Below are 15,060 nucleotides of genomic sequence, written 5' to 3' on the forward strand. Positions count from 1 at the left end.
GTTTATAGTTGAGGACTCCCACAAGCAAACTTCCATTTTTTTTTTATCTAAAGGGTTTTATTGAGGTTTTTAACTCGATATTTACAAGCTATTATTTATAGCTCTATCTACTTCAAGTTTCACCGTTCAACAAAAGAAACACATGTGCAGATCCTCTAATAACTCACGGTTCAGTTCAGTCCATTATCGCTGAAGATTTGGGTATGAGACGCGTGTCTACCAAGTTTGTGCCGCAACTGCTTTCAGCTGACCAAAAAGACACCCGGGTTTCCGTTGCACAAGCTCCTTGGTTGTGTCGAGAATGATGGAAACTTTTTGAAAGATTTGCATAGGCCTCTGAGCAGGTATCGCCAAGCTATTGACAAATTTTAATGCAGATTCTCTGCTCAACTTTCTCTGTCATGGTCAATGCGATGATCACACATTACACAGCTTCGACCCAAACACTACTGTAAACAGTGCAAGTGAGCTAGAAGGTTAAAGCTTAGTATGCCTGCACACTAGAGCTGAAGTTCAATCTGTAGCAAGCGACTTCACTCTGCGTACTTTAGCTCCTTTACTATGGCAGCAGTCCGGATACTTATTGATCAAGCCACCTATTTTTGCAATGCCTGCGATAGATTGTAGCAGTATTTGATTAGGCGTATTCTTTCTCATTTTGCGAAACGCGGTTTCTCAAAATTGATGCTGGGACGGTGAATCTGGCACCAAGTAAGTGTTCCAATAAATATTGGTAGAAATCTCAAATTATGGTCCGGTTGGACTAACTGCAGATTCCTCCTCAATTCAGCACAGATATTTTCTCTTCCACCAAACTTTAATATGATGTTGACGTCTAAGACGGCGAACTGGCGAAATCGTTAGGACACCGGACAAAATGCTTAGCAGCGTTTTGTCCGTCTTTACGTTCTGAGTTCAAATTCCATTGAGGTCAACTTTGATTTTCACCCTTTCGGGATTCGATACAATAAGTACCAGTTGAGCACTGGAGGCAATGTAATCGACTTATCCCCACCATTAGAATTGCTGGCCTTGTGCCAAAATTTGAAATCAATATTATATTGGCATCAGCTACTGGGTAACTGATCATTGTTTCTGATCTGTTATTGCTTACATTTTATTGAAGTTTTGACAGGAATATTCGATCAGTATTCTTTAATATTACGTGTGGTTTATAACCTCCACGTCACTATGGCTTCTTACATTGTACCTCCGCGTTTCAAATTTCATTATGTAATCTAGCCACGACATTGTATCTCTTAGATAGGTCATACACTGATGACATTTTCGGACAGCTACTTTATGATGTGGCTGACATCCATAATGTTAATTCCACAAAGCTTCAATCAACTGTCAGTCTACTTACTTGTCTTGCGGTCTGCCTACCTGCCTTTCTGTTTGTTTGTACCACCTGTCCTCGTCTGTTGTTGTTTTTTTCGTAAATTCTCCCATATATATATGTTAAAGTCTGTCATACCGGCCATGATAAAATACTACAAATTATAGAAAATATGAAATACCACAAGGAATATAAATAAAACATAAAAAACAGACAGTGTTGGAACTCTTTTAAACAAAATAATATATTCCTCTATACACAATCATACAAAAAAACCCCTTTTTTTGTATTTATTTTTACTCGCATATATATATATATATATATATATATATATATATATATATATATATATATATATATATGTATGTATATATATATATGTATATATATATATGCATATATATATATATATATATATATATATATATATATATATATATATATATTCATTTTATATATGTATTTATACATATATGCATACGTACACATATGCACATCTTTCTATCTATATCTATCTATCTATCTGTCTGTCTGTCTGTCTGTATGTATGTATGTATGTGAACTCTAAGTTGTGTATTGAGTACTATCTCTTCTTTGGGTTAAAAATACTAACATCTGGTTTCATATAGCGCAGGTATGAATCTCTCTCTCTCTCTCTCTCTCTCTCTTTCAGTCCCCTTCCACTCCCTCCCTGCCTCCTACTTCGTCTATCCTCTCCCACTCCCTAACCCACCTCCCACTCCGCCTCTCCCCTCCCACTCTTTCTCTCACAAGCCGTGTGGAACATTTCATTAGTCTATTCCAACATGCATCAATGGCTATATTGATCTCTCTTATCTGACGCTATTTCATATTTGCACTCACAAACATACACACACGCCAACGCATACACGCATACATACAAACATACATACAAACACACGTACATACATGCAACTATACAATATATACACAAACACGGAAGCATACACACACGCGCGTACACACACACACGCATGGACATACGCGCACACACATACTCAAATATACATACATTCATTCATACGTCAGTGTATATGTTTGTATGGGAGAATGTGTGTGTGTGTGTGTGTGTGTGTCTGTGTGTGTGTGTGTGTGTGTGTACCAGTCAATATCAAAAGATCAAGCAATGGAAAATTGAGACGATAGAGAACCGAGTAAAGCAGTTTCACGCGCGCACGCGTACACACACACACATTTACATAACAATGCATACACACATACATAATGCACATATATATGCATTACATACATATCTATATACACACATATGCATATGTGTGTACATACTTGTATCGATGTATTATATATACATAGGTGTGTGTGTTTGTGTGTGAGTGTGTACGTATATACGTATATGTATGTATACACACACACACACACACACACACACATATATATATATACATATGTATGTGTATATATATTATATCATTCATAATTCAGTAGTATGACCACTACTAACACCACCACTATCTTGTAACACTACTACTACTACTACTGCAACCATTTCTCCACATATACCATCACTACCGCCTCCACCATCACCCTTACCTCTATTGTTACCAACAATTCATAATCATTACTGCAATTACTACCCCTACGACCACTACTACTACTAATAATAATAATAATAATAATAATAATAATAATAATAAATAATAATAAAACCGCCACAAATAAAAACAGAACTGCTGATGTCTAATAGGCTAAAACTAAACCAAAGCAATATCTATAACAACAACACTATCATCAACACCAGCAAACAATCATATTATTAACACCACTACTACCACCCCCGGAGCCGCCGCCGCCACTGACAACGACAACACAAGCACTACTATCGCCATCATTCACACAACCGACGCCGCCATTTTTAAATACCGTTATGACAAGGAAACTGTCCGACGTTTTGGGCTCAGGATATTTATCGGGGAAAACAAGAGTGAAGTTTGTATGTCTCACGACAGAATCCCCTACACCGACTTCTGGGTTTCACCAAAACACACACACACACACATATACAATATTTATTTCATATATACATATATATATATATATATATATATATATATATATATATATATGACACGCAAATTTGTGAAGAGTTCCATATCTTTTTATACCATAGGCACAGGAGTGGCTGTGTGGTAAGTAGTTTGCTTACCACCCACATGGTTCCGGGTTCAGTGTCGTCTACTATAGCCTCTGGCCGACCAAAGCCTTGTGAGTGGATTTGGTAGATGGAAATTGAAAGAAGCCTGTCGTATATATGTATATATATATATATATACTAGCAGAAATACCCGGCGTTGCCCGGGTTAAAGAGAGTAATGAAATCTAAAAACGCCGTCTAGACTACGCATCATCTTTATATATAGAGATGTATATATACACACACGCACCCAAACACACGTATATATATGTATATCAATATAAATATATGAAAGTCAATGAAGTTTCGTAAAAGAAGGTGATCATGTACATACTTTCTTGCTGTTGTGATTATAACACCTCATTGTAAACTATGTTCCTTGTTTTCCCTTGTGGAGAATATACAAATAGGTTTTTTGTTGCTGCCCACTCTTGAGCAGCCAACATACAGTTGTCCATGTGAGAAGCAGGGTTCTTCCAAGAGAAGACCAGCTACAGACAGTGCTTGACCCTGATATTTGTTTATGGACATGGCAAAAGTCACACGAAGGGGCAATTGTAGTCTTCTGAATGTAAAAGGAATGTCTGCTCCTGATGGAGTAAGAGGAATTCTTGGAATAAAGACGTCATCCCCTTTTGCACATCCAGAAAGAATGGTAGCCTCGATAACGTGTGACATCATTTTCTAAATAATGCTCATCTGTTATGCTCGGGTTAAAATTTCATCAACATCAAAAATATATGAATTTTCATGGGAGTTACGGCCGTTATGCAAAGAATATAATTTCCAAATTTCATAAAGATCCATTCCGTACTTTTGACGTAGTTTTGGATAAGAAAACAAATGACTAACGTGTGTGTTTGTGTGCATGTGTATGTGTGTGTGATGGGTGTATATATGTATAGATATCTGTATGCATGTATATATGTATATATGTGTACATATTACATGTACATCTATATATATATATATACATGTACACATATGTATACATATACATCTCTCTCTCTCTCTCTCTCTTTCTCTCTCTCTTTCTCTCTTTCTCTCTCTCTCTTTCTCTCTCTCTTTCTCTCTTTCTCTCTCTCTCTCTCTCTGAAAGTATCTGTCATTACAGTACCGAAATGGTGTACATATACATGTATATGTATACATATACATCTCTCTCTCTCTTTCTGTCTCTCTCTTTCTCTCTTTCTCTCTCTGTGAAAGTATCTGTCACTACAGTATCGAAATGTGATTGTTTCAGTTAGTGGAATAACGTGTACATATACATTTATATGTATACATATACATCTCTCTCTCTTTCTCTCTGAAAGTATCTGTCATTACAGTATCAAAATGTGATTGTTTCAGTTAGTGGAATAGTTTCATTTTTAAAGTGAAAGTATTTGACATGAGTGTTTTTGTTTCACTTTTGACACGTAATACTTAAATAGTGGAGGAGATATTATATTGCCGTGTGCTCGAACTCTGCAAGAAGTTAATAATTTTTTTTGACTAAAACACAACTGGAACCCTAAGTAAGGCATGTGTAAAATTTGAATGAAATTGGTTGCGTAGTTCTCGAGTTTTAGGGATTCACACAGACAGACACACACACATTCTCATTTTTATATATATAGATAGATAGATATATATATATGTGTGTGTATATATATATATATATATATATATATATATATATATATATATATATATATATATATATATATATACATATATATATATATATATATATATATATATATATATATATATATATATACATATATATATATATATATAAATATATATATATATATATATATGTGTGTGTGTGTGTGTGTGTGTGTGTGTATATGTTTGTGTCTCTGTTTGTCCCCTCCACCATCGCTTGACAACCAATGTTGGTGTGTTTACGTCCTCGTAAATTAGCGGTTCGGCAAAAGATACCGATAGAATAAGCACTAGGCTTACAAAGAATAAGTCCTGGAGTCGATTTGCTCGACTAAAGGCGGTGCTCCAGCATGGCCCCAGTCAAATGAATGAAACAAGTAAAAGAATAAAAGAATATTTCGTATGTGTATTTCGTGTGCAAGATTCTTGATGAATATATAAAAGAATATATATATACATATACATACGTCCGTACATACATACACGTATGTATGCCTGTGTGTGTGAGTGTATATATATATATATATATATATATATATATATATATATATATATATATATATATATATATTGATAGAAAAGTCAACAAAAGAAAGAAAGAGACCTCGATATTATGCAAATAGAGGAACTATCTGTAAAAATATGTGACAATTATTCGGTAGCCATGATAAAACTCCGAGTTTCGGATGCCGGAGCGGAAACCCACGCCGCCATCTCTTCAGTTATCTGTCCATTGAAAATTCCTATGAAAATGACCCCATTTTTTATAGGAATTTTCAATGGCCAGATAACTGGAGAGATGGCGGCGTGGGTTTCCGCTCCGGCATCCGAAACTCGGAGTTTTATCATGGCTACCGACCGAATAATTGTCACATATTTTTACTGATATATATATATATATATATGTATGTATATAACTTATTATTTGAACTTGGTTATATGGTTAGTAGTGTGCCGATTAAAGCACTTTCAGCGTTTAGGCTACCTGATGTCATCCACAGTTTTGCTATAAGTGTTACTGGATCTACCTTCAGACACTCCATGAGATGCAATCTGCACTGGTTGATGCAACACAACCAGCTGTACAGTATGCCACCTGCAAGGGACAGATGCAGGATCAGTCGAAACGATCGTTGTGTTAAATAAAAATTCTTGTAAACCCCATTTTATTATATATATATATATATATATATATATATATGTGTGTGTGTGTGTGTGTGTGTATGTATATATATATATACACGCACGCACACACACTTATACGTGTGTGTGTTTATTCACCTTGGTATTACCTCCATTTTCTTTCATACAAACATGGTTTTCAATGGATAAGTTATTTGAGACAGGATTTTAAGCTTCCATGATTTCCTTTTGCCAAAACTTTACATGTTTTCCTCAAAGATTTTCGAAAGCGCATATCGACTAATCGATTAGTCGTCTTGTCAACCAGGAGGTGTCAACCATTTCCATCGCTTTGCTCAAGTGTGGAATATCGTCGCTCCCGCACATTCTCGCACGCGCGCACACACATAAACACATACGCATACACGTGCGTGCGCGCGTTTGTGCATACATCTGCAGACGTATCTTATCTACATGTTCTTGATATTGAATTTCGATTAAAAGTAACATCTCTGATGAAGTTCTCAGTTTTTGGCGAAAAGAATTATATTCTAAGTGCAACGAAGGCTGGAGCGGATGAAATGTCATATTAGTTCGTATTAAATATAAAAGAATAATTATTCAGGCGGCAGCTTCTTTATCCTCGCAGTTCACTTGGTGCAATGGTTTTTGTTTGTTTTTATTCCAGTTTTAATTAGAGAGTTTTCTCTCTTTGTTATTGATCACCAGTATTTAAGAGCCTCGTATTCTGTTTGTAGTGTTTGTCAACCTGCTGAAATAAACGAGTTGTCTTTCATCTTCGCCAACGTGAACTAGTCAATCTATAACGCGATTGTACTAGTTCTCGTGCAATTAATTGTCAGTTATCTGGCGTCTTATTAATGTAACGTATAAAATGATTTTCTTGTCTTTTCCTCGGGGGGGATCTGACTCTAACCAGTCTCATCTTCGTATTTATTTTTTTACAAGTATTTTCCCAGTGACCGATTCTTGTTCTCACTACTGTCTAATGAAATTAATCTCCTGGTATTACAATCAACTACAAAACAGATATCGAACGTTATTATTTGTTTCTCTGGTTATTCATTCGTTTCTATCTGGTATCTGCAAAGTTACAAAAGCTAGCTTTCGTTGTAAGCCAATCAGTAAATTGATTCATCGTATTCAGAAAATAGATACAAACTCATGTTTCTTCTGGCGAATTCATTATTTGTGGACTCATCTATACTCCGGCCTCAAGTTCAAATAGCCTGAATCAGGCTAATCACAAAGTAAAAGTATTTAAGATTTTTATCAGTACCATAGGGCTTTATCGTGAAGGATTTGGATTAAATCCATTGATATTCGAACCGGACGGTGTGTTATGTCTTAGAGTTTCCGTGTCTACCAAATTCTATTCTCAAGATATTGAGCACCTCGAAGACATAGTAAAGAACACTTTCCCAAAGTGTAACGTAGCAAATGGTCGACAAGTGCACCATCATTGTTCAGCAATTACAAGCGGTCGAAAGGACACTTGCAAACGAAAAGCTCAATGTTTTTTCGTGTGTGCAAATTTATTTCTGTATTTATACCATGCTACGAAACCCGGGCTATTTTTTGTATAAGAACAATATCGAAATTCCGTATAAGAATAATATCGAAATTCCGAAACCTTCGGTTCCAAAGCCTTTCTCAATTACTGATTTTTCCGAACCAGAGCTTGTCACCGCACTCAACACACTTAATTAAACTAATATTGAATTGGCTTAAAAACTTTAAATGGAATCCAGGTAAATGATGCGACTTTATTGATACAGTACTGTACAAGGTACCAATAAACTAGTCTAGCGGCTGTGGCAATTTGAAGTTCCAACTCGTAAGTTAGTCCGGATTATAAAAAGTTCCGTGGTATTCTACCTTCTAATTTACATATTGTTTTAGATGCTATATGCCCTCAGGTCATCTCTGGTCAAGGAGACCTATGGTGAAAGACATTCCAGTCGTGACTGTTCCGTCTTTTATTCAGCGATTAACTCGGACTACAATACTTAATGTGTTCTTTGTTTTAAGGCTGTAGAATATGATTCGAATAAGTTGAGCGATCACATACAATTACATTCGTTATCTCGTTATAGCCCATGGTCACCCTCGATCAAACAGATCCATAGCAAGTTCATTGATACTTGAACGAACGATTAGGTGCGAGCCCAAATATTTCCTGCCTCGTCTAATGCAGTGACTAAACGATGTACTTCGAGATGCTGTGGTTTATCGTAACAGTGTCTAGTGTGATAGAATTCGTGTTCAGATTTCCTGAAAATTTTCTCGACTATTAATACAAATCTTGGTGCCTTGTTACTTAATAAAGAAAAATAAGATTACTAATTACAAGAAATATTTTCGACCAGAGCCGTCGTAAAGCATGGACAGGAAACCAATGGGTCTAGTGGGTTTAGGTGCTAATCTATGTATATTGCTTTTATGTAAATAGAGTCCCATCAATTCATTGATTTAAATGGTGGGGGACGCCCTAATACTATTATGACAGCCATGTTTCTGTCAACAAAGTTTTATTTCAGCTTGGGAAAACAGCAATTTCAAGATTAAGTGGGAAATGACAAGATAAGAACATCCACAACAATTCTTCTTTCTGTTGTTTCACCTCAGGTTAACTCTCATCGAACAGATCAATAATCAAAGGCATTCTGGCAATGGCCATCACACTTCTTCCTTATTCAAGGTCGTAGGGAGTGATCTGTTTTTTTTTCTTTCTTTTATCTTGTCCGTATCTTCATTTTATCATGTTTATCTTACAGGCGTAGGTGTGGCTGTGTGGTAAGAAGTTTGCTTCCCAACGATATGGTTCCAGATTCAGTTCCAATGTGTGGCATCATGGGCAAGTGTCTTGTACTATAGTCTCGGGCAGACCAAAGCCTTGTAAGTGGATTTGGTAGACGGAAATTGAAAGAAGCCCGTTGTGTATGTGTGTTTGTGTGTGCGTGTGCCTTTGTCTCCGTGTTTGTCCATCACCATCACTTGACAAGCGATGTAGGTATGTTCATGTTCCCATAACTTAGCGGTTCGGAGTCAATAAAATAGTACCAGTAAGGAATTGTTATTAGTGTGCAAATATGTAAAAGCAACCTGACACCGAGCCACAATGTTACCACTTGCTGTCAGCAAACCATCATTTAAAGTTATTTAGAATAGACAAACATTATCGCAAAGTACGGCTTTCACAGTATGAAACTCCTAGGAAGCACAATGGCTTCCAGCGTGTGAACCTAACCAACGTGCGTTTTTTACTTAGCTCTCTCTTTTTACTTTCTTTCCTCCCCCTCTTCTCTTTACAGCTTCTCCTGGTGGTTCCTCTAATATCTGACGAAGAATATGTCCGAAACGTTGTACTTTTATGCTACGTCCTGCTTAACCAGCAGTGTGACATCATTCAAAAGCTAAAACAATGCGAGGAAACTCGTGACCAACGGTGTGTAGCAACATCCCGTAGTTTTCTCGGTGCAGTGACACACGCACACGTTTATATATATATGTATAACGAAATCCCTTGTGCTATCTATACAACCTATTGTATTACATAAATAATCAATCCCTTTGTCACTTGCGCCAACGTGATTAGTCCGCTGAAAACAGGGCACTGGTGATGCTGTTATCGCTCAAATGATTAAATAAGTGATATTTCAGAAGTCCAGTAAAGATATCTTGGTCAAAACGAATGAACTTTGTTATTTTCACGAAGAAGTAATAGACACCAAAAAGTAAAATAAAAAAAAAGGAAAGAAAATGAATTTACAAAAACAGAACCTTGGTGGTGAGCCAAGTATTTTCGATAGTTAATTAAAAGATGATTTAGTAATCAAGGTTATTTCGTTTGCTGCTTTTGTCCTTTGAAGGAAAGAGAGAGAGAGAGAGAGAGAGAGAGAGAGAGAGAGAGAGAGAGAGAGAGAGAGAGAGAGACAGACAGACAGACAGACAGAGAGACAGAGGAGCCAGAAACCTTACTTCACCGAGCCAGATCAATAATGTACCAGTCAACCAGACGATATATCGACATTATTATTGTTATCATTATAACAAATTTTTTTTTTTTATTCTTGCCCCCGTTTTTGTCCGGGGTAAAGACGATTTAACTTTTAACGGTCCTGGCCAGAAAGCAGCTTTATTAGTAGCTGGCAGTGAATGCAAGTTCGTGGATTCGCAGCTTTGTATATAATTAACAAATAGGTTTTGATAGCATGCAGTGCTCACTTCAACACCATCGAGAGAGAGAGAGAGAGAGAGAGAGAGAGAGAGAGAGAGAGAGAGAGAGAGAGAGACAGAGAGAGACAGAGAGAGAGACAGAGAAAGAGAGAGAGAGAGAGAGAGAGAGAAAGAGAGAGAGAGACAGACAGACAGACAGACAGAGAGAAAGAGGCTACATGGTTGCACCAGTTGCTAGATGTAGCAGCTACAGGATCTTCAAATCGTACTCTCACTCTCAAAGATGTGGTTGTGCGTTAGGAAGTTTGCTTCTAACCACATGGTTCCGGGTTCAGTCCCACTTCATGCTACCTTGGTCAAGTGTCTTCTACTATACCCCCGGGTCGACCAAAGCCTTATTAGTGGATTTGGTAAACGGTAACTAAAAGAAGCCCATCGTATATATGTGCGAGCGTCTTTCAGTATCTTTGTATCCGTCCTCCACCACCGCTTGACAATTGGTATTGGTTTGTTTACGTACCCATAACTTAGCAGTTCAACAAAAGAAACTGGTGGAATAAATACCAGGCTTTAAAACGTAAGTACTAGGGTCGATTCGCTCGACAGAATCCTTCAAGGCGGTGCCCCAGGACAGCCGCAGCTCAATGACAGAAACAAGTAAAAGATAAAAAGTATTAGACAATGCAGTCCAAGATGTCCTCAAAGAAAGACGAAATAGTCACGACTAGAATGCCTTTGATTATGGATCAGTTCCAACTGTAATGGCTTCGAACTAAACAGCAGCAGCTCATTTATCAGCTTGGGGCGAGAGGCATAGAGGGGGAAAGAGGATTGCTTAACCAGACTTCCTCAGCCCACTCTGTATTAGATGAAGTCCTACGACCTATAAGGTTGTGTTATGGGTTTCAACACTAACCCCACCCTTTATTGGATGAACCAGCAACGGAGCTACTATGTGGTTAGTCGATTTGCTTAAAACAGCAGCCAAATCTGCCTCAAATCACGTCTAATATCACTAAACAATAGATATATCAATAGTAGAAGAAACACCGACCTCCGGGTGGTTTTCTCGTGGTTTCGTATTATGTATATCTATGTGTGAATGTAAACAAAGAGTATGATTTTCCTAATTTAAGCCAGTTGGGTATCATAGAAAATTGGCTGCAGTTTTTAACATGTCAAGCAAACGTGCAGAAACTTACCCTCGTTAACTCAAACTAAACTTAGTTGTTTAACCCCATATCGGACATACGATGAAACGCGCTCTTGTTTTGACCGCTCCATTTGTTTGTATGTCAGTAATCATATTGTCCGGTACGCGAATTTTTTTTCCCACGAGAGTTCCGGGCCCCAGTAATGAACTCATTTGCATACAGCCAATTAGAACTCACCTTGACCTTGTTGTCAAGTTAACAAAGGTTGTTGCTGGTGGCAGAAACAGCATCGATGCTGGCAAACCGTTCAAGGATTGTTTGAAAGGTGTGAAAGGAAAGGTGCCGTCAAGCTCTCAAGAACAACAACAAGCATTATTAAAAGAGAAAAGAAGAATGGTCATTCCTTACCCAAGTGACCTTATCTTATCGCCCCCGTCACTTGTTATGCACTCATCAATTAGTTTGATAGTTGAGCTCTGATTGGCTGTATGCAAATGAGTTCATAACTGGGATCCGGAACTCTCGTGGGAAAAAAAATTTCGCGTCCGGTACATCCTTTACAGGTAGAGAGTGATTTGAGGAAGATCTGGCTGTCGTTTACAACAAATCGAGTAACGATATAGAAACGACCTCGACAAACAGCGGGACCGGTCAACAGACGTTGACGTCACTTTGCACACCAGAAAACAACTATCGCACTCACGGTCATTCTTTCTTTCTCCTTCGTTCCCTATTTCGGTCTTTCAGAGGGTGGGTTGGTGTAAAAGGGCGGTGTGAGGTATGAGTTACTTAGGGAGAGTGCAATAAGTGGGAGGGAGAGCGAGCAGAGTTTTGTTTACATGTACAGACATACACGAGTTACATCTAGATATCTTCTCTTTTGTCTTTTACTTGTATTACTTATTGGAGCATGGCCACGCTGGGTCACTGCCTTGAAGGAGTTGGTCAAACAATCGAGCCCGCAGCTTATTGTACTGATGGTCTGTTTTGCCGAACCGCTTTGTTACGGGGACGTAAACAAACCAACGCCAGTTGCAAAGTGATGGTGGAGGACAAATACAAAGATACACACATACGAGGGGGTGTTGAAAAGTTACCGGCTTTGGGTAAAAGAAAATATTGGAGGCTCTGTTAATTATGATTTTCTTCAACATATCCCCCTCTCAGATTCACACACTTATTACAACGACCATTCAGTTTTTCTAAACTTTGTAAAAGAACTCGGAAGGTTGGGCCTCCAGCCAGGCCTTTCCCGATACCCTTAAAACCAGGAACTTTTCAACACCCCCGCCTTGTATATACGACGAACTTCCACACAGTTTCCGCCTATTAAATTCAGTCACAAGACAGTAGTTAGTCCGGGGCTATATTAGGAGACATTTGCCCAGTCGGACTGAACCCAACCTGAAACGACGTGATTGCAAAGTAAGCTTCATGAATGTGTGTGTGTGTGTGTGTGTATGCATACGCTCTCTTACGTATACACATTTATCTATTTAGCACATACACATATTATGTACGAGATGGAAAAAAATATGGCATAATTGCACACACAAATGAATATTGTATGTGTACTAGCAAGGGATACTATAAATCAAGGGTATCAAACTGTTCTGGTTTTGCAGGCCCAACTGATTCAAAATGTAGGCCAAAGTAAATGGACAAAGGGGTCGATATACATTATAGCAATAAAGGAAAGAATGAGTGTTAGCAAAGTTTGTTTGCAGAAATATACGAAGAAGAAAAACCAACCACATGGTGTATCAACAATCATATTAAGTAAAGGTCTTTTAAAGTGATAATGGAGAACTACATGCATTCGTTAAAGAAATGAATGTATACAGCGCTTGAGAAGATCAATGCTTGAACTGTTCCACTGCAAAACCTTTCAATATTGCTCATTTCAATAGAATCCATTCAGATGAACAGTACGTGAAATTAAATGATAAAATATGCTTTTCTTTGTCTTGGTGTATCGACAAAATGAAAAGGAGATAGGTCACTTCTTATAGTATATGGAAAAGTTTATTTTTTTCATTGGTTCACTTAAAAGATTTCCTACGGTCCACTGATTTGATTAATTGGAATCGATATTAATCATGGCTCTCGCCAAGTTGCATCTCTGAATGCATGCTGGTGATATATTTATCTTTTAATTTGTATCAGTCAGTGAACTGCAACCATACTGGGACACAGCCTCGGTAAGTTTAGACGAACAGATCGATCCCAGAACTTATTCTATCGTTATCTTTTGCCGAACTGCTAAATTACGGGCACGTAAACAAACCAACACCAGTTTTCTAAAGGTGATGGAAAACAAACACACACACACACATAGGCTTCTTTCAGCTTTCATTTACCAAATCCACTCACAAGGCTTTGGTCATTCCAGGATTACAGTAAAAGATCTTGTCCAAAGTGTCACACGGTGGGACTGAACCTGGGAAGCAAATTTCTCACCATAAAGCCATGCCTCAGAATATTTCCAAATTGATTCTTTTATTAAAAAAAAAGTTGGTAACCATCTAAGAACTGTGGACTATATGTTTGATTTCTCTTCTCTAAGTTATCGTCGCTCGACATACTAAAATTAGCAGCCAAATTCCCTCAAATCAAATCTTACCATTAAAACAAAAAAGACATTAGAGAATGTGGCTAGTGATACACATAAAACAGAGGATGGCCTAAGCGGGAATATGTTTATAGTGTCCTGCTCAACCATGGTAGACCTAGGGTTAAACAAGAACGAAAACAACTGTGCGCCATTAATCAAAAACCTTCGATGGTGTGGGGAGAAGGGAGAGCTGGCATGAACCCCATCTCAAACCCGTGTCCAAAGATGATCTACGCATCACAATTCCAATACCGGCCTGCTACTAAAGAGAGTATAAATAGGTGTGGCTTTATGGTAAGAAGCTGGCTTCACTGCCGCATGATTCCAGGTTCAGTCCCACTGCGTGACACTTCGAGCAAGTTCTTCTGCTTAGTGGATTTGAAGCTTGAAATACAATGCAGTAATTCGTTTGACTTATTTTTAGCTACAAACTTTTATTGATTAAATTTCACCTCCACACCGGACACACGATTCCTTCTTAGATATGTCATATTCTATTTCTTATAGCTTATAAGCTTAAAACGACTTCAAGTGTCAAGAACATTTCAGAAATTTCATGTAAGTAAATGGCAGTTTCAATTGTTAAACGAAAATAGGACTTTCTTTCTTCTTTGAGATAAAATATATCTTTTACTTGTTTCAGTCATTGGGCTGCAGCCGTGTGAACAAATCAACCCCATTAGTTTTTTTATTTTTTTGCAAGTCTTGTACTTATTCTATAAGTCATTTTTGTGGAAATGAACAAACAACACCGGTCATCAAGTAGTTGTAGGGGACAAATACGACACAGAAACACGTCTAT

General features: G+C 37.7%; 1 long non-coding RNA gene across 1 annotated transcript in view; it reads left to right on the plus strand.

Moving 5' to 3' along the window:
* Nucleotides 1-11,489, plus strand: part of LOC149133431 (uncharacterized) — a 50,797-nt gene extending 39,308 nt beyond the window's left edge. The window contains exon 3 of the long non-coding RNA XR_016243316.1: nt 9,626-11,489. This is a non-coding gene — a long non-coding RNA (uncharacterized LOC149133431). The remainder of the gene's footprint in view (nt 1-9,625) is intronic.
* Nucleotides 11,490-15,060: the final 3,571 nt, after the last annotated feature.

The sequence above is a fragment of the Octopus bimaculoides genome, chromosome 10 (genome assembly GCF_046866305.1).
Source record: "Octopus bimaculoides isolate indiv1 chromosome 10, ASM4686630v1, whole genome shotgun sequence".
NCBI lineage: Eukaryota > Metazoa > Mollusca > Cephalopoda > Octopoda > Octopodidae > Octopus > Octopus bimaculoides.